Here is a 20002-nt window from a genome sequence, read left to right as displayed (position 1 = left end):
TATCATCCCCCTGCTCTCTTGTCCACTTCACCCCCCCTGCCATTTTCCTGTAGGATAAGATAGATTTCCATACCCAATTGAGTGTGTATGTTATGCCCTCCTTAAGCCAAATCCTATGAGAATAAGATTCACTCATTCCCTCTCACCTTTCCCAATTTCCCCTCCACTGGAAAGGCCTTTCTTGTCTTTTTAAGTCAGATAATTTACCCCATTCTACCTCTCCCTTTCTCCTTTTCCCAGTATAATCCTCTCTCACCCCTTAATTTTATTCTCTAGATATCACCCCTTCATCTCCAACTCACCCTGAGCTATCTCTCTCTCTCTCTCTCTCTCTCTCTCTCTTTCTCTCTCTCTCCATACATATAATTTTTCCTCTCCAACTACCCTAATACTGACAAAGGTCTCATGTGTTACAAATATCATCTTTCCATGCAGGAATGTAAACAGTTCAACGTTAATTAGTCCCTTATGATTTCTCTTTCCTGTTTACCTCTTTATGTTTCTCTTGAAGCTCGTCCCAGGCCCAGTCCCAGCTGTAGCCCCAGGGCAGCAGCTATTTCCAGAGCTTCTGGCCCACAGACAGAGAGGGAATCAAGTGGCTGATCAGAGGGGGATTGCAGGGATCTCTTTGGTGGTGCTGAGGCAGAATTCTTTCGCTTTACTGTTACTTGGATCTGGGACTGGGCCTGGGACGAGCTTCTCTCTTACCACAGTTACAGACTTTTCCTACTGATACCTTCTAAGTTGTCTTTGGCATTTGTGGGTTGAGAAGTCTGAAAACCATGACAGATGCCAATGATTCAGTCCTCTGAGGCCGACTACAGTTCCAATGAGGTCTGGTCTTTGCCTATGCATGCACCCATGCTGAACTGCATTTCTCTCTCACCTCAGTGTGATAGACCTTCTTAATCAACCATCTAGGTTGTCTTGGGTCGGAAATTTGTTTCATTCTGTCTTTTTGTGGGTTCTGCTGCTTTAGAATTTGTTTAGAACCATTTTTTACAAGTATTTGGAGGGGTTTGGGGGAGAGCTCAAGCAAGTTATAGCCTTTCCTCTGCCATCTTGGCTCCTCCCCAACTGAATGGAATTCTTGATTGCTTTTCTTCACACATCTTTGTGGAGGATAAAGGGTGCAGGCAAGGTCATAACAGACACAGAAAAAAATTTCTCCTTCCTCTGCTTGCCATCTTATCTACTTTGTCCTTTTGCTGTCTCTGACTTTGATGACTTCACTCTCCGATGAGAATATGAGCTTCTTGAGTGCGGGGAGAGTGTTTTTGTCTTTCTATCTCTAGCACTTAGCACAAGTCTTAGTGCATAGTAAATGCTTGATAAATCTCAGTTGAGTTACTGATTTTAATTCCTAATTCCAGAAGTATATCTTATCTTTTCTGCCCTTTGAAGTTGTCATCTTGATTATGACACCTCCTATTTTCTGCTGCTTCTCATCACTTCTATGTGCACATTTTATCCCTTGATTCTTCTTTGCAATCAAAGCAATGCCACTCCTTTCAGCAGAGAAGGTGCAGGCAGGACAAGAAGGGTGCTGCATCGCAACAAATAACACACTATGGTTCACACAATTCAGTCAAACAATATTAAGCCTCTATTATCTGCTAGGTACTGTACTAGGAACCAAGAATATGCAAAGACGGAAGTGAAGGGAGTCCTTGTATTTAAGGATCTTATATTCTACTGAGAGGAAACAACTTACATAAAGATAAATAAATGTAAATATACTCAAAGTGATTGGAGAGGGTGAGCAATAATAATAGAGAAAATCAGTGAAAGCTTTTGGTAAGACATAGTTTTTGAGTTGGGCTTCGAACCTAACTTGGGATTTTAAGAGGCACAGTTGAAGAGGGAGAGCATGTCAGATATCATGCAAAGGCCCAGAATTAGGAAATGGTTAGAGATAATAAGAAGTCACTGAAGATTCTGAGCAGGGCAGTGATATAATCAGACCTGTCCTATAGGAATATTGATTTGACTGGGGGATGGATTGGGTGAGAGAAAGACTATTCTATATTCATGTAACACCTTGGGACTTTATGCTATTATCATGGTAATTAGTGGTAGAGATGAGATATAAATTATAATGCATCTTTATATATATATATATTTGTCCTGCCCTTAAATAGAAATCACCTTTTAACCCTCTTCAGCCATTTCCATTTCAATATTCTAATCCATTCCGAGAAAAACATATAATTCCCAAAGCACCCATAAAGTAATATACCTATTTTTGGAAATGCCCAAGAGCTAGAGTGTGAAAGGGATGGAGATGTTGTGTATATGACAACTTTCCTCTTTCACTATTCAAGTAAGAGGATTATGCATTTTTAACTGAAAAGGACTTTTAACAAGCATCTAGCTAAATTCCTTCACTGGAAAGATGAGGAAAGCAAGGCCCAGACAGAGGAGGTGATTTGCCTAAGATCAATGCCCAGCTTTTTGCTTGTTATGTCCCTGGATTGAAGCTGGCTATCTTTAAGTTTACAAGTCCTTCATCTTAGTAATGATTTTTTTAAAGTAAAATTCAACTGCAGTAAACATCATTATAATGAGATTTTACATCTTTCCAAAGATGCAAAAGTCATTTTGAAGTCTTTCCATATTACTCCAATTTTTCTCTAATTTCAAGTGTTTCTATTATTCCTGTTCACAATTTCCTTTATGTTCATTGAATCTTTAAAAAAGGACCACTCAGAATTATGTGGCCTTACACTAAGGGAAAAGAGAGAAAACATCTTTTAGAAATTCCTTAGGTAGATGCTCCCATTTAGCTGATAACTCTAGGGAGAGCAAGAATTAAAAGTATACAAATTACTCATGGCTCATTTTTGTCAGGAAAGAGTCATGTGGGCCAAAGAGTCTGAAAGCATTGAAATGTAAGAAGCAGCTAGCGAAGGGGAGGCAGAGTAATTAGCTATCTGTGACCATAGGGGAGAATGATAATTATAATGAAATTTATTCAATATCAGAAAGATGCAGGAGGGTTTAAACTCCAGATGTGTAAACTCCAGATGTCTACAATCTTTAGGCTTGTAACAGTCATTGTAACAGCCACATATTTCTGTATTATCCATATTATTTCACATTCTTTTTACTAAATCAAAACACATTCTTCTGACAGTAGACCAGCAGAGTCATTCCTACATAGGAAGGACAATAATATTTCTCATTAATGGTGCTAATCATGACTCTGCACAGTTTTTCACCCATCTTGCTTTTAGAAATATCATTATCTGAAATTTATTTAGTAGCATATGACTTTGATTATGTGCTAATAAGACTTCACACATTTAAACCCACTGGAAAAGGAAACAGTAATCACTACGAACCAACAAGTTGTCTCAACGTACAAAAGTGGTTGTTATTCAGCAATGATGAGCACAGTTCTCTGTAATTGATTGATGTAACAAAACTCAGACAAATTCATTACAGTAATAACTATTTTATTCTGGAATTTGTTTGGGCTTCTATGGTATACTAAAAGAACTAGATTTGGAGTCAGGTGACCTGGACTCACATCCCAGTTATGTTGCTCACTAGTTATATGATCTCAGGCAAGTCACATTATTTAATATGGTCACAAGAGAAATAAGCATAGAGAATTGAAGGGAGAAGAGAAAGAAATTTTTGAATATTGTACTTCCTTTTCATTATGTTTGGTTTAATCAAATCTCAAACAATTTCTTTCCCTTTATGGCAAACTCTGTCACCTATTACTCAGCTTTTTCAAGGGTTGGAGGCAACATTGTATCTTTTCCATTCCAAACTCCAAGCCAGATTTGTTATCCATTTGGAATGCTGCCTATTTTTAAGAGACAGACCAGTTTTAACTCAGCACTGTGGGAAACAGCATAGCACAGTGGAAAAAAAAAAACAATGAATTTGGAGTTGGATGGCCTAGATTTAAATGCTATTTCTGCCACTTACCACTGGTGTGACTTTAAGAAAGTCATTTTACTTATCTAAGATTCAATTTCCTCAAATTTAAGATGATGATGTGAGGAGCTTTTGAGGTCTAAATTCATAATCCTTTGAACTTCAATCTTGTTAACAACAGAAAGTTAGCTTTAAAGTTTAGTCACATGACCAATTATTTCCTGTTTGGTACAGTTTTAAATTGACTAGCAAAAATCAGTAAGATGGATATATTAATATATTTACCCACACTCCCCATTCCTAAGAGCTCAAAGGTGATGAAGCTTAATCAATAATTGTGATACTGCTTTAGATAGCTAAGCAGCTATGATCTTAACAGCAGAATGGCATAATAGGAAGTCTACTGGAATGCAATTCATTGAGTCACAGCATTGAAAGAGACTTTGGAAGCCATCTAGTCCAAAACCTATATTGCTCAGTATTATTTCTATAATATCCCAAACGTGTAGTCCTCTGGCTTTCACATAAAAATGTCCAGTTAAGAGGGCTTATTATATGAGTATAGTTCATTCTTATATTAGGTAGCTCTAATTGTTAGGAACCTTCACCTTACATGGAGTTTAAATATGCCTCTTTTTAACTTACAACCTTTGCTCCTAATTCTTCTATTGGGGGCCAATTTGAACACACCTAATTGCTCTACCATGACAGAGTCCTTTAAATATTATAAATTATTATTAAGTGGAAACATTGGGATACTAATTCATTGGTGCTGGAGTTGAGAAGTGATCCAGTCATTTTGGAGAGCAATCTGGAATCATGACCAAAGAGTTATTAAACTACCTACCTATACCTTTTGACCCGGTAATGCCACTACTTGATCTATTTTAGAAGGTAATTAGGAAAAAAGGAAAAGAATCTATGTGTTTTATAGCAGCTTTCTTTGTGGTGGCAAAAAAACTGGAAATTTCAGGGATGCCCATCAATTGGGGAATGGCTGAACAAGTTGTGGTATATGATTGAGATGGAATACTACTGTGCTATAAGAAATGATGAGCTTAATGATTTTAGAAAAAACATGGAAAGACCTACATGACGTATTGAAGAATGAAATGAACAGAACCAAAAGAACATTGTATACAGTAATAGCAATATTGTATTAAGAATGACTTCACTCAAAAGAAAGAATGACTTTGAACGGATAAGTTGTTTTGACTATTATAAATACCCTAATTAACTATAATGGACATATGAAGAAAGATGCTATCTGCATCCAGAAAAAGAACTGATAAATAGAAGTATGTATAGAATAATTTCATGTATGCATATATGTGTGTGTGTGTGTGTGTGTGTGTGTGTGTGTGTGTGTGTGTGTGTGTATACCTATTTGTGTCTAATGGTAGCCATCTTTAGGGCAGGAGGTGGTGGGGATAGAATAAAAAAAGAAATATACATGACAAATTTTGTTGTATATTTAAAAGGAGTAGCAAGTTGTGTATAGTAGATTTTCAGTTTCATATGCAATCATCTTCTAGTGTTATGGAAATGCTTGTTTTATTCCATAAATTATAAATGAAATTTAATAATGAGAAAAATAAAATAAATAAATATGAGCACTGATCTGTTCTCCTCTGAGTCCCCAAAAGAATACAAAATAATCCTAGTTATATCTTTTTTTTTCACATTGCCTCAATTTTCCCCTAATTCTACCTCCCCAGATTGCTACTCCCCTCCAAGACTTGTTCCTGATATTTTTATTTTTTCCCTTTTGTTATAGTAGAAACACTTTTTTAACTTCACTATGACTTCCAAATAACACTCCTACTTGCTTCCCCATAGAACAGTCCCATATAACTAAATAGCACAGTTAAGCAAAACAAATTGATACTTTGTCATGTATAATATTGTGTGCTTCATTCTGAACTCATAGTCTACCACCTATATACTAAGAAGAGGAAGGCATATTTGCTGTTAGTTTTCTGACATTATAGTTGGTCATTTAATTGATGTATATTCTGATCTTTTAATGTTGTTTTCCTTTAAATTATTGTGATCATTATGTAAATTACTGTCATGACTCTGCTTATTTTCATTTGCATCAGCTCATATGACTTATCTCATATTAATCTGAATTCTTCATATTAATAATTTCTTATAGTGGAATAATATCCCATACATTCATATACTATAATTTGTTCAGTCATTCCACAATTGATTAGCACCCAGAAGATCTGTTTCCAGGTCTTTGCTATGATATAAAGTGCTGCTAAATATTATTGTCTATATGAAACCTTTCCTTTTCTATTTGACCATGGTTGGGTAAATGCCTAGCAGTGGTATCACTAAGTCAAAGATCATAGGAGTTTGATGTCTGGCCTGGTATAGTTTTTGATTGTTTTCCAGAACATTGGATCAATTGACAGTTTTACTAAAGGTGTTTTAGTGTTCCTATAGTCCCACTAGCCCACTAACACTATTTTCTTGTGCAAAGTTTATTTTTCAACCAGAAGTCTTATTGTATGATCTAAAGACAGTTTACCATCTTGGTTACTTGCCTCTGTACACTCTTCAGATTCTGAATGTTCTTCTTGAAGTCAAGCACCTAGAACTGAACAAATAACTCAAATCTAATCTGATCCAGGTAGTGTGCATTTGGACCATTGCCTTCCCTTCTCTCTTTCTTTTAATTTAGGATGGTATAGTTAGAAAAGCACTGGAATTAAGAATAAAAAAGAATTGAACTTGGAGCCAAATGACAATCAGGATTAAATTTGAGCTCTGATACCTATAAGCTGGGGGGAAAATAATTTCACCTGTTTGTTCCTTAGTTTTATCAGACTCTTAATTACCAAGCTTTGTTTCACCTGAATATTTGGTAAGCATACCATCTCTGTGTTTGTTCCAGTCATTGATAAAAAGTGGGAAAGTTTTAAAAACTTCAGAACCATGGACAGGTCTGTGGACCATTACTAGCAACTTCTTTCAAAGTTGATATTGAGCTTTTAATGACTACACTCTTTGTACCAGTTTATTCAGCCATTAGTGAATTCACCTGACTGTGACTTGTTATAGCCTACAATTCTAGCTTTTCCAGAATGATAACATAAAGTACTTTATGAATTTTTTAAGATATATAAATGACTATATATGCCTACTAGTATGTGTTACCCTAAACTACCAAACTCGAGATCCTATTGAAAAAAGAAATGAGGTTAATCTGCCATGATTTGTTCTTGATGAATCATGAAATAAGACCTCTTCACAATTTTGCCACTATCTGTGTGATCTTGTCCAAGGCATTTAATCTCCTTGGTCTTTAATTTTCTCAGCTTTTAGATAACAGATTTGGACTAGATGTGCTCTAAGCTTCCTCCTAGTACTATTACGTATCTGCAAAATATTTATTTAGTCAAAGTATCAATCAATCATATTGACATTTGACTTCATGTATACAAAATCTGCTATATAAGAAAGGTTTTATTAGCACTTATTGCTAAATAACATCAAGTGCATTTCCATGTGTATATAATTACCAATGACTTGCAATTGACTGGAAAAAAGTATGTCAGTCATAAAGTGAGAGCGAAAGATAAAAAATCATTTTATGGTATGCGAAATTTGGTACACATAATACATACACTGCACCATAGTACAGTAGAAATAACACTGACTCTGGAATCAGAAAACCTTAATCCAGATCCCAGCTATGATGCTACCTGTGTGATCTTTCACAATTCACTCAACCTCCTTGAGCTTCAGTTTGCACATATGTAAAATTAGACAGTTTGGCTAAATGGTCTCAGAATTTACTTGCAGCTCTAAATCTATGGTCCTGTGATCTGTACAATATAAAGGGAACTAGACCTGAAAGTCATTGGGTAGATCCTCTTTGAAAGATTTGTGGGAAGCTATAGTCAAGAACTGACCAGCAAGAGGAGGAATGGAGGATTTGTGATCTGTATCTGAGAAGAAACATGGTTAATTTTTCTCCCTTTTTGCCTCATCTTCTTTATTCAAGTTGATCTACTGCAAGCAAGGTGGTTTTATCTTTCTGCTACCTGTGCCCTACATAAAGCCCAGGACCTATGGCCTAGACCAAGAGGACTTTTTGAACCTTGGCCTCCAGGTTGAATGGCTTTTGCTTCCAAATTACCTCCTTTTCTAATTCTGAACCTTGATTCAAAAGTGGCTACATAACTGGACCTCTACTCACTAGCAGAGCTGAACACTAGGCACATACTAGAGTCAATGAGGACTAGACACATTTCTTTGCTTTTTTCTATTTGCTCCAAACATTTCCCTGACTTTGGATAAATCATTGTCCATGCTTAAACCTTTATCTTCAAGGTTGGATCTGGTTGATTATATGTTTATGCTAATTGCAAATGAAAACACACATAATATAATGATATCAGTATAACCCCATAAGTTCCTTTACACCAACCACTCCCTGTCTCCAATAATCACGCAGGATTGGAACCAGTTATGTAGAAGTAATTAACCTGTTCTTTGATTTTTCATGCAACTGGTCTTGAAACAATAGGCTGAAATTACAAAGAGCCACATTTTAGCATGTATAAAGGAAGTATCAAAAGAAGAATCCAACAGTAGAATTTACAACTCTGTGAATTCATAGGCTCCTCTTTCCTGGAGGCATATAAACAGAGGCTACAAGGGCATCTGTCAGGGATTCTGTGGATTGGATTTTTAATTAGCTAGAAAGATGGACTAGCTTAGCTGTAAAATTCTTAGTGTTAGAACACAGATAATGATTCCCAGAACCTCAGCAAAATGTAGTGGGATGCTTGCTAATTGGGTCTTTTAAGAGAGGCAGTGTTATTTAGAATAGTGGTCTCCAAAGTGGAGTTCTAGCCCTGGGGAGGGAACATGCTTTGATTCCAAGTGTATGAGATCAACCAATCCAAGGGTAGGAAAAATAGTCACATCATATTCTTCTTGCCATAAACAATCATGGGACTTGTCTCTGATCCAAACATACCTACTCTTATCTCCCAACACTCCCCTACTTTTCTCCTCTCTGTTTTGCAAGTTATTGACCTTCTAACTTCTAGTCACACCTCCGCTTCCTGAGGCAGTTACAACATAACACTACCCTGGAACACAGCTGCAACACATGTGGGGCCATTTAAATATTTGAATTCTGTCACATATAACAGAGATAAGACTTGTTCTATTTGGACCCAGAAGGCAGAGGTAGGAGCAAAGAGTAGAAGTTGCAAAAATGCAACATTAGGTTTGCTGTAAGAACAAACATCCTAAAAATTGGAATTATCCCAAAGCAGAAAAATCTAACTTTGGAGGAAGTAGGTTGTTCCTCCCTGGTGGTTTCAAGAAAATCTTAGAGAAGAAATTTTGTTGTATGGTATAGTGAATGTTCTTTTTTGGCTATGGATTTGACTAAATGGTTACTGAGGTCTCTTTCAACTCTCAAATGTTGAAATTCTCTGTTGAAAGTACATTTGCACCTCTTTTCTTTTCTATGTACAGTATTTAGCCAAACAAGTGACACCAGGAACCTAACATAGGCATGATCTCAAAGTAATATGATATAGTTCTATCTTATATACATTTTATGAAGAGGAATGGACTCAAACATGCTTATAATACCATTTATCTAAACTTTTGATTTTTCATTTTTTGTATGCAAATATTCTAACCACAAAATGGTGTGTTTATGTAACATTTCTTGTAACATTCCTATAAAATATCCAGACTGGAAATTTCCTAACCAAGTGTCATAAATGAATAGGGGAGAGAGTTGGAGCCTAGACACAGTTTATGTGTAGGATGGAATACAGATGAACAAACTAAGATATGCACATTCCAATCAATAGGATCATTTGCAAAAGCAGAGATGAATCAATTAAGTTTTAAAAAATAATGATAGCCCTACAAATGAAGTCTACCTCATTATTCAACTCTAAATATCTAACTGGATTCTTCTGCATGAATCTGCAGGGACAGAAACTGCACCAGAAAATTGGGAAGGTAGGGAACAGTCAGACTGTGAAGAAGTTTACATGCCAAATAAAATACTTTATATTTGATATGGAAGGTAATAGGCAGCCACTGGACTTTACTGAGTAGGGGAATGACATGGTCAAACTTATACTTTAGGAAAATAACTTTGGAAGCCATAGTAGTTGGATTTGAGTGGGGCTTTCCCCACATGAAGCAAGGAGACTTATTAGAAGTCTATTTTAATTGTACAGGCAAAAAAATATGATGTCTTGAACTTTTGTGGCTGAGTGAGTAGATGGAAAGAGGTAAATGTGAAAGATGCTGTAAGGATAGAAAATTTAATATTTGGCTACTAATTGGATATATGAAGTGAGCAAAAGAGGGAGAGGGCCAAGGATATTACTGTGGTTGGAAAGTTGTGTTACTGGGAGAATGGTGGTATTTTTAATATTAATATGGAAGTTCAGAAGCGGGTAGGGTTTTGGGGAAAAATAATGAATTGTTTGAAGTATATGTTCACTTTGAAATGCTTAGAAGACATTCAATTCTAAATGTTCAACAGAAGTTGCTGTTAGAGGACTGAAGCTAAAGAGACAGAATAAGGATAGATATAGAGATTTGGGAATCATCTATAGAGTGATTATAAGTGAACTCACAAGAGGTGGTAAGCTTACAAAGTGAGAGATTATAGAGAGAAAAGAGAAAAGGTCCTGGGACAAAGCATTTGAGGAAACCTACAGTTAGTGGTCATGACCTGGAGGAGAACTAAGAGATAACAGAATCACAATCCAGAGAGTAGAGACTATTCAGGTGGAAGAAGTGACCTAGAGTGACTAATGCTGCAGAGAAATCAATAAAGATGAGACTGGTGAAGAGGCCATTAGATTTTCAATGAAGTAACTGAACATTGTTAACTTTCAAAAAAGCAGTTTCAGTTGAATGGTAAAAACAAAGACCAAACTTTATGGTATGTAGAATAGAATGAAAGGCATGGAAATGAAAGTACTAATATTATAGAAGGGTTTTCTAGGAATTTTAGCTGAGAAGGGGAAGAAAGGTAAGAGATGATAGCTAGAGAGTATGGTAGGATTAGGGAAAGTTTTTAAGGATGCAGAGATGTGGACCTGTTTGTAGGCATCAGAGAAGCAGCCAGTACATAGGGAGAGATTGAAGAATACAGAGAAAGTAGGGATAATGGTGGGGGCAGTCTGCTGGCAAACATGAAAAGAGATGGGATCAAAGAAAGTTGCATCTTGAGAGGGGTTGGCCTTGGAAAGCAATGGCTATATCATCATCAGAGACATGAGTGGGGGAAGATGTCATAGGGATGTTAAATGGGGACAAAGAGAAAAAAAACACATGGAAAATATCCTAAATTTTTTTCAGTGATGTATTAAGTAAAAACTTCAGCAGAGAAGGGAGAGGGAAAAAGTGGTGAGAGAAGCTTTGGAGGAGAAGAGAACATTTGGAACTGCTGCTGTCAAGTGTAGGAAAAAGAATCACTTAGGGAGTAGTAGAATTGCTCTTATGTGGTGAGTACCAAGTTGAGATTAGCTATCATGAACCCGTAGTGGCCCTAGTCAGCACAGTGATTTCCTCTCGGTCCATTCAGCAGCATTTAGGTTGAAGTAAAAGAAGGACATGAAGAGAATAGTGTGGAATTTGGCAAATAATTTGGAATTTGGCAAAGAGTGATAAAGGATGAGGAAACAGGGATTCAAGAGGAAATGATAGTGTAGAATTGAAATTAGTTCACCAAGTGGTCAAGATAGGAAAAGGGACTGAGTGTAGCCAGATCTGGGGATGGAGAAGAAGCCTGTGAGCCAGGCATTGGATTTACTGAAAAGGGATCAAGAATGTCCTAGGGGTCAGAAGATCTATCAGTTACCAGAATCTAGATTAAGTGATATATTTTGAGTGAATAAACCCCAAATAAGAAGAAGTTACTGAATGATGAAAGTAGAGGGAGAATTTGGAGGTTACAATGGGAAGCCAGGGGTATTTTGAATCTCCCACCATAACCAGTAAATTGGGGTTATGAGTAAAAGTACAATGAACATTGGAAAGGGTAGACAGGAATGTGTTATGGACCAGTTCTCAGTGAGTGCTAGCAAATAGGAGTGAGAAAAGAAGGAATTAAGATGAAAGTTTAATAATGGAGCAGGGGTTCCATAGGGCACAGAGAAAGGGATTGGAAAATGTGGAGTGGTACAAAGGTGATAGAACACAAAGGTGGTTAGAGTTGAGAGAGAAGGAAATGAGGCAATAGATTTCTCAGGTTGGGTAAGTGGATTTAAGCTATTGGTTTTTTTTGGAGAGATTTAAAAATATATTATTTATTTTTAATATTCTTTCCTCTTTAAATTTTGAGTTCCAGAATCTCTCCCTTTCTCCCACCCCTTCCCACACCCACTGAGAAGGCAAATAATATGATATCAATTATACATGTGAAATCTGGTAAAACATATTTCCACATTAGCCATATTGCTAAAAAAAAAGCAAAAAAAATAAAGTGAGAAAACTATACTTTAGTTTTCACTCAGAGTTCATCAATTCTCTCTCTGGAGGTGGAGAGCACTTTTTTCATCATAAGTCTTTTGGGATTGTCTTACATCACTGTATCAATCAGAGCAGTCAAGTCTTTCACAGTTGATCATCATTATAAAATTGCTGTTACTGTGCACGATGATCTCCCAGTTCTTCTCACTTCATTTTGCATCAGTTCATATAGGTCTTGTCATCTTTTTTTTCTGAAACCACCCCTTCATCATTTCTTATAACACAATAGTACTCCAACACAATCATATGCCACAACTTGTTCAGCCTTTCCCCAACTGATAAGCATTCCCACAATTTCCAATTCTTTGCCATAAAAAAGAACTTCTATAAATATTTTTGTACATATAGGTCCTTTTTCTTTTTTCTTTGATCTCTTTGGGGTACAGACCTAGTAGTTGTATTGATGAATAAAAGGGTATACACAGTTTTATAGCTCTTTGGGCATAATTTCAGATTGTTCTCCAGAATGGTAGGACCAGATCAATACTCTTTAAACATTTCATTAGTGTACCTATTTATTCTCATCTCCTCCAGCATTTATCAATCCTGATAGGTGTGAGATGGTATCTCAGAGTTGTTTTAACTTGTTTTTCTCTAATCAATAGTGATTTAGAGAATTTTTCATGTGATTATAGATAGCTTTGATTTCTTCTGAAAACTGCCTGTTCATACCCTCTGACCATTTATCAATGGGGGAATTGCTCTTATTCTTATAAATTTGCCTCAGTTCCCTATATATGTAATAAAGGAAATCTTTATCAGAAAAAGAACTTGCTGTAAATTTTTTGGTATTACTTCATTGTCTATTGTACTTTTTAGCAAAATATAATTTCCCTAATTATTTTTTTCCAGTTAGGTCTATTTTTGCTTTTGCTTTGTCTGAAATCATAATCATAAATTGTAATCACACCTCTACCCTCTTTACTTTAGTGGAAACATAACAGACTCTGCTCTAGCCCTTAATTTCAACTCTGTGGGCTTTTTTTCTGTCCCAAGTGTCTCTTGTTTGTACACAACATATTGTAAGATTCTGGTTTACAATGCATTCTGCTACCCACTTATGTTCTATGAATTAGCTCATCCCATTCATATTCACAGTTATGCATTTCTCTCCATCCTATTTTCCTCTCTTTATCCTTCTCTCTCTTTTTATTTTGTCTTTCCTCAAAAGTCTGTCTCACTTGCAAACGTTGCCTCCCACAATCAGCCCTTCTCCTTAGAATTCCCCCACAATCTGATCTCAGGCACTTCCTTGCTATTTGACTGCAAAAGTCACTTGACCTATCTAAGCTTCATTTTCCTGATCTATAAAATGGGAATAATAACTGCATCCACTTCATAAAATTATTGTGAGGATCTAATCAAAAGCATTATGAAGTGCTTTTTGCAAATCCCAAAGCAATATGTAAATACTAGTTATTATTATTTCTCCACGTTAGTTCCTATCTCCTATGATTCTATGAATTCTTCAAATTGGTTCAAGGCAAAACAATCATCTTCCCTTCCCTAACCACCATACCTATTTACCACAATTTGTTTAGCCATTTTCAAGTCAATTGGTATACTCCTTGTTTCAACTTTTATTTTGTAAATATTAATATTTTGGTATATATGTGAACTTTCTTTTACCATTGACCTGCTTGGTCGACATGGTCAGGAGTAAGATTGTTAGTTCAAAGGGCATGAATTGTTTAGTAACTTTTCTTACCATAATTCCAAAATTTTCCCAATATTTGAACAAATTTATAGTTACACCAACAACTTACTTTTCTTTCCACTATTTATCATCTTTGCCAATTTGATAGTTATAAGATTAACAACTCAGATTTGGTTTAATTCTCTTTTCTCATCTATATTTTTTAATATAGCACTTGATAGTTTGTATTTCTTTTCAAGACTATTTGTATCTTTTGACTACTTATCTATTCAAGAATGATTCTGTTTTGCTTCTTGTATTCATGTCAATTCCTTATATATCCTGGATATTAAATTTTGGAGATGTTTGATTCTGTTCTTTTTTTTTTTTTGCCAAACTTCTGTTTAATTTTCCTCTTGTTGCATAGGAAGACCTCTAGTACTTTGTGTTCTTAGACTTGTCAAACACTGGGCTCCTGCATTTATTTATTTCTAGGTCTTAGTTTCCTTTTCCTTATGCTTAAAAAAAACAATTAGTACCAAATAACTTCTGATATTTGCTAGTGATGTGACCCTTGGTAAGCAATTCAACTTCTGTAAATATCATGTCACTCTCTAGGACTTTTGTCTTGAGTCATAGATGGGCTGCAATCAAATGAATAACAATGTCAGTTCCCTATGCTATGAAATCACAAATCCAACCTATCTGCATATAAAGCAAATAGTTGAAGTCTTCAGGGAAAAACTGGAAGACCACTTCTCAAATATGTTTAAAGTTAATTCTTTTTTAACTAAGGGTTGAACTAGATAGCCACTGAGGTCCCTTCCAACTCTGAAACTCTGTTATGATTATTGCTTTACAATATAGTCTGAGGTCTTTAAATGCCAAGTCATTTTCATTCCTCCTTTTTCATCCTTTCCATTGAAATTCTTGACCTTTTGTTCTTTCATCCATACATTGTTATTTTTTATCTAGTTTTATAAAGTAACCCCTTAGTAGTTTGATTGCTATATCACTAAATTAAAAAAAAATAATTTAGGTAGTATTGCCATTTTTGTTATATTGGCATGAGTGTCTTGACATTTCAGCACTGAATCTGTAAAACAATTTAGATAGCATTGTCATTTTTTATTATATTGGTTGCCTTGACCTTTTCCTTACACATTTCCAAAGCAGATTTCAAAGGGTAATTTCAGTTAGTGAGTTAGGAGCAGAATCAAGAGGGAGAAAAAGATAGGGGATGGAACAGTAGAAGCAGGAAAGAAGAGGATTCACACTTTCCTCTTGTAATCAGCATGCCTACTCCTTTGTGGTCAAAATATAATCTTCAGAAAGTGAAGAGGGTCTAGACATTTATCAGCTTTCTTGTTTTGGTCCCTAAATTCAGTTTAGTCTCAAACTAAATTGGCAGCTAGGTGGTGCATTGAATAGAGTGCTGGGCCTGATGTCAGGAAGATTCATCTTTCTGAGCTCAAATCCAGTCTTATACATACTTACTAACTTTGTGACCCTAGGCAAGTCAGTTAATCATGATTGCTTCAATTTCTTATCTGTAAAATGAACTAGAGAAGGAAATGGCAAACCATTCCAGTATCTTTGCCAAGAAAACCCCAAATGGGGTCACAAAAAGTCAGACACACGAGAGAAATGACTGAACAACAACTAAAATTGTTAGCACAGAAAAAAAGCACAGTATGCTAGAATTTGGAGTTAGTGTGGTAAAATGTAAGACATAATGGCTTTGGACTCAGAGAACCTAGATTTGAATCCCAACTCTGGTACTTATTACCTGGCTAACACTGTGAAATACACAATCTTTTTTTTCTTGGGTTATTAGACTGTGTCTAAGATTTCTTAGGGAAGTCAGAACAACTGAGTTGTAAGGCTGGAACAAAACTGTGTTTATATCACTGTGGGTAATAATCTAAATGAGTACAGATGCCTTTCCCTCATATTTATGCTGCAAAAAACAAGTACATAAAATCTGAGAGAAGCAGAGATTTTGTGTGATGTTTGAAAAGGCTAATTTTTTTTTTCAGAGTTAATTATCTAGGAAAGAGTAAGAGGTTATATGTCTACTGAGACTTTTTTGTGTATGAGTGTGTGGTGATGCAGCTTAGGGAATTTGTTATTTTTGGTGGCTTTCCCTCTGTTTTAAATATCCCTCAGGAAATATTGAGTTCTAGTTCTAGTTCATAATGATATATTAGTCAAAGAAACTATGAAGGCAAGGGCAGCCAAGACTTGGTGTCATTGTTATAGTTTTATCCATACCACCTTCTGATTCTTGGTTTGCCTATGCCAGAGGTTATGGCACTGTGTTATTGGTGAGGAACAAGCATTAAAGGGTATGCTGTATTCCATAAGTTCAGTCTCTAAAGGTCACAGTAAGGGATAACTTAAGCATAGGAAATGTAGCCATTTGCCAAGCTTTCACACCTAACACACTTGTTTCATACTTTCCATTAATCTGGAATAGTCAAAGCAGCAAGAGAAAGTTTTTTTAAAAAATATTTTCAATTTATTGAGAATCCACTAGCTGCAAGTTCACTTGGAAACAGACAGTTTTTCTTTATCAATATGATCTTTTTTGAGCATTCTCATGAAAGCTTTCTTCTCCACAGTCTGAAACTGGTCCATGGTCAAATTTGGAAGTGGTGTCAATAAACTTCAAGTCAATCTTCTCCAGGGTGGGACATCTAGTCTACACTAGCACAGATTTTCATAGGGTGGAGAAACACTTCTTGATCCCAGAAACACAGCCTTTTGGCATGATAAAGTCATTGGTCACTTCACCATAGTGGACAAAACCTCCCAGAGGATTAATGCTCTTGTCAGACAGTTGTCATCAGTGGATGTATTGTTTTGATCAGTTTCCCATCTTTAATCTGGCAAAATCTTGTAAATATTCTTGTTGATCTCTATGCAATTGTGGTAACCCTTCTAACCAGCTTGGGTCACAGAGAATTCTATGTGGGCAGGATGCCAAGCTCCAAAACAGTCCAGTGGATTTTTCAGGACAGTTTCATTGTGCACCAGGGGTTGGTGACACCTTTGTAACCTTTGCTTTTGATCACTCCGATGAAGCCAATCTTTTCATCCTGTCCAAACATAGTGGACCCTGGCACTTGCTGCTCTAGTTTCTTGTGGGCCCTAGTTTCAGTTTCTCAACCATGCTATCACCATTCACCAATATTTCCATCAAATGAGATTTCTGCCTTAGAGGGAGCAGCACATATGGATATGGACAATGACTTGGATCACCTAGAAGTATTTTTTCATCTGTTGAAATCTTTCTCCAAGTGCTTCTTTTCACCATCATTCTGCCATTTCTTTCAGTACTTGGTGAAGGACTTCTTCTTGGACTTATGCCAGTTCTTCTTCAATTGCTTCTTACATTCATCACTGATGTGCCCAGGAAAGGTGGTTTTGAAGGTCTGGAAGCCTTGGAGGATTTGCACATAGGCCAAAATGCCTACAATAACTACAGAGGGGAATTTCCACAGTGGCAACGGCCTCAATAATTTCTTTCTTTTTTACCTTTGAACCAGGCCTTTCCACTTCTCAAACAATGTGGATTATACTTGCCTTATAGTTCATAAAGGCTGTGGTGAGGTGGATAGGCTTGGTGGGGTCACCTTTGGAGAAACCCTTCACTTCTCCCTGGTATTTGCTACTTTGTTTTTAATATAGGGAACCCAGAGACCAATGCCTGGGAGCAAAGAACTTCTGGTGGAACATATTGCTGTTTTTACTATGGCTGCCACTGAGGTGAGCTGGGTGGGCATAGCAAGAGAAGTTGAGTAAGTCGGCAAAAGTCTCAGAGTAGGAAGATATTTAGGGAAGAGTAGCTCAATCACCCTCAATCAAGGTAAATGGCAATTAATTATGATGACTTCAGAGTTTTCAGGTTTTCCCTCCATAAATTATCATAAACAGTTCTATGAGATGAGTACAAATGATAATTTTATCCCTTTTTACACATAAGGAGACTGATATTCAGAAAGATTAAAGAATTTTCCCAGGATCCCATGGCTAGTAATTGTTGGAGTTGGGCTATGAATTCAGGTCTTTCAGATTCTAAACCCAACATTCTATTCTCTTTCATTCTATCTTCACAACCAACACTAAAATACAGATGGGGGCATCACAAATTGCCTTTATTTTCATTATCAATTTAAAGTTTTTTTTTTCACTTCCTGCCATCTTTCTGATATAGTATACATTGTTTAATACCCGTACTTAGGTTTATAGAATCAACCTATAGAACTAATAGTTTATCTAGTAGTACATTTTCATTTTAGAGCTGAGGGAACTGAGGCTAAAGGAGGTTAAGTGACTTGCTCTGGTTATGTATGTACTAAATAATCAAAGTGGGGATTTGACTTCTGACTACAGCCTCCTCTTGGTTTCAAATAGTTGCTTTTAAAAAAACCCACAAAATTGCAATGTATTTATTGAGTGCCTCTAGGTAAGGTCTCAAAACATTAAAATATCTGAAAAGAGGAGGCAATATATAATAGTGTAGAAAAAAGAAAACACTGGGAGAAATCAGAAGACTTGAGTTCCAGTTTTGAATCTACTACTTACTAGATCTTTGTCCAGTAAATCATAAAATGAAGTTTTGTGAGATGATATCTAAGGTCTCATCTAGCTCCAAAACAATTTTTTGAGATGAATCTTTGCTGCTTAGAAATCTCAGCAAACAAACCATAAGAGTTAGCTAGTAGAAACTACCTGGGGTTATATACACAAGACTCATGGAGTTCTAGAAAAAAGTTGAGTTTTAACTTCAAATCAGACCATTATTGTGACCTGAACAACATAATATTTCAGGGCTTTGTGCATTTAAAAGATTGAATTTGAAAAGAGATTGTCATCCCAAAGGATTCTCAAATGGCATTTCAAATTTAAAATTCTGTAACATTGATAAGAAAGATATTTTTATGGCAGACTTAGCAGATAAATGATCAGCACCCTTTAAGAGTTATGATTTAGTTCAACTGAGGAAATTGGCTTAGAAAAGCCCAGAAACCTTTGCAGAAGGTCTGTCCTATGCTACCAAACAGAAAGGGTGTGAGGGCTACATTAAAAAAAAGAGCAGGAAGCTGGAGTTAAATAGATAGTCTTTCTTTGGCTTTTTTACATGATTTTGATTGTTTTGGATTAAACCAAACCAATTTACCTGATGAACAATTTCAACCAAATTTCATCCAAACCTTACTGTAACTAGTCAAGTATTAAAAGTGGATTCTTAAAATAATGAAACATTACATTTTACAAAAATGGTTAAAATAGAAAAAAATACCAAAAAGATGTAAAAAGGCTTGAACAGAGCTGAAAGAGCATTTTCATGTATGAGTATATAGTATATTTGATAAATAATTATTATTCAGAATATAGGTTTAAGTGTCAGTTGGTAAAATGATTAATAGACAATTTTTAGGTGAATTTGCTTTAGGCAAATTAACCTGTTTCCATTCAGGAAATCTAAATCATATCAAGTGGGAAGTATCTGAAATCATATCATGTGGGAACACTCTTCCTAGATGAATGATCAGTTTGTAGATGGCTAGTTAATGACTTTGCTATTAATGAGGTCTGGGAAATAATGATACTTTATAGGTTTGACACTGCTATTTATCCTGGTTTGAAAGTTGCTCTCCAAGTATTTATGAAACTGAGGTGATTTTTCAGATGCTCTCAGGACATTATTTTATTTTTAGTTCATACCTTTTGTGGTAGTATATGCAGTATAGTAAAGTGACTTTGCACAGCCCTCTTTTACTTAAATCCAATTCATTTGCATGTCATGGCATTACCTCCCTGATGTCATGGTCCTCTTGGAGAACAAAGGATAAAGAACAACCTTTGTGAGCAGTAGTAGGAGATGCCTCACTGGGGACTCAATTGGAACTGACCAGTTGGGCAACA

General features: G+C 36.0%; 1 pseudogene; it reads right to left on the bottom strand.

The window, feature by feature from the left end:
• Positions 1-16615: 16615 nt before the first annotated feature.
• Positions 16616-17809, bottom strand: LOC114048070 (annotated as a pseudogene).
• Between the last annotated feature and the right edge of the window lie 2193 nt (positions 17810-20002).

Source organism: Vombatus ursinus, unplaced genomic scaffold (assembly GCF_900497805.2).
Source record: "Vombatus ursinus unplaced genomic scaffold, bare-nosed wombat genome assembly UNPS02014791.1, whole genome shotgun sequence".
NCBI classification, from domain to species: Eukaryota; Metazoa; Chordata; class Mammalia; order Diprotodontia; family Vombatidae; genus Vombatus; species Vombatus ursinus.
This window is presented reverse-complemented; position numbering and strand designations above follow the sequence as displayed.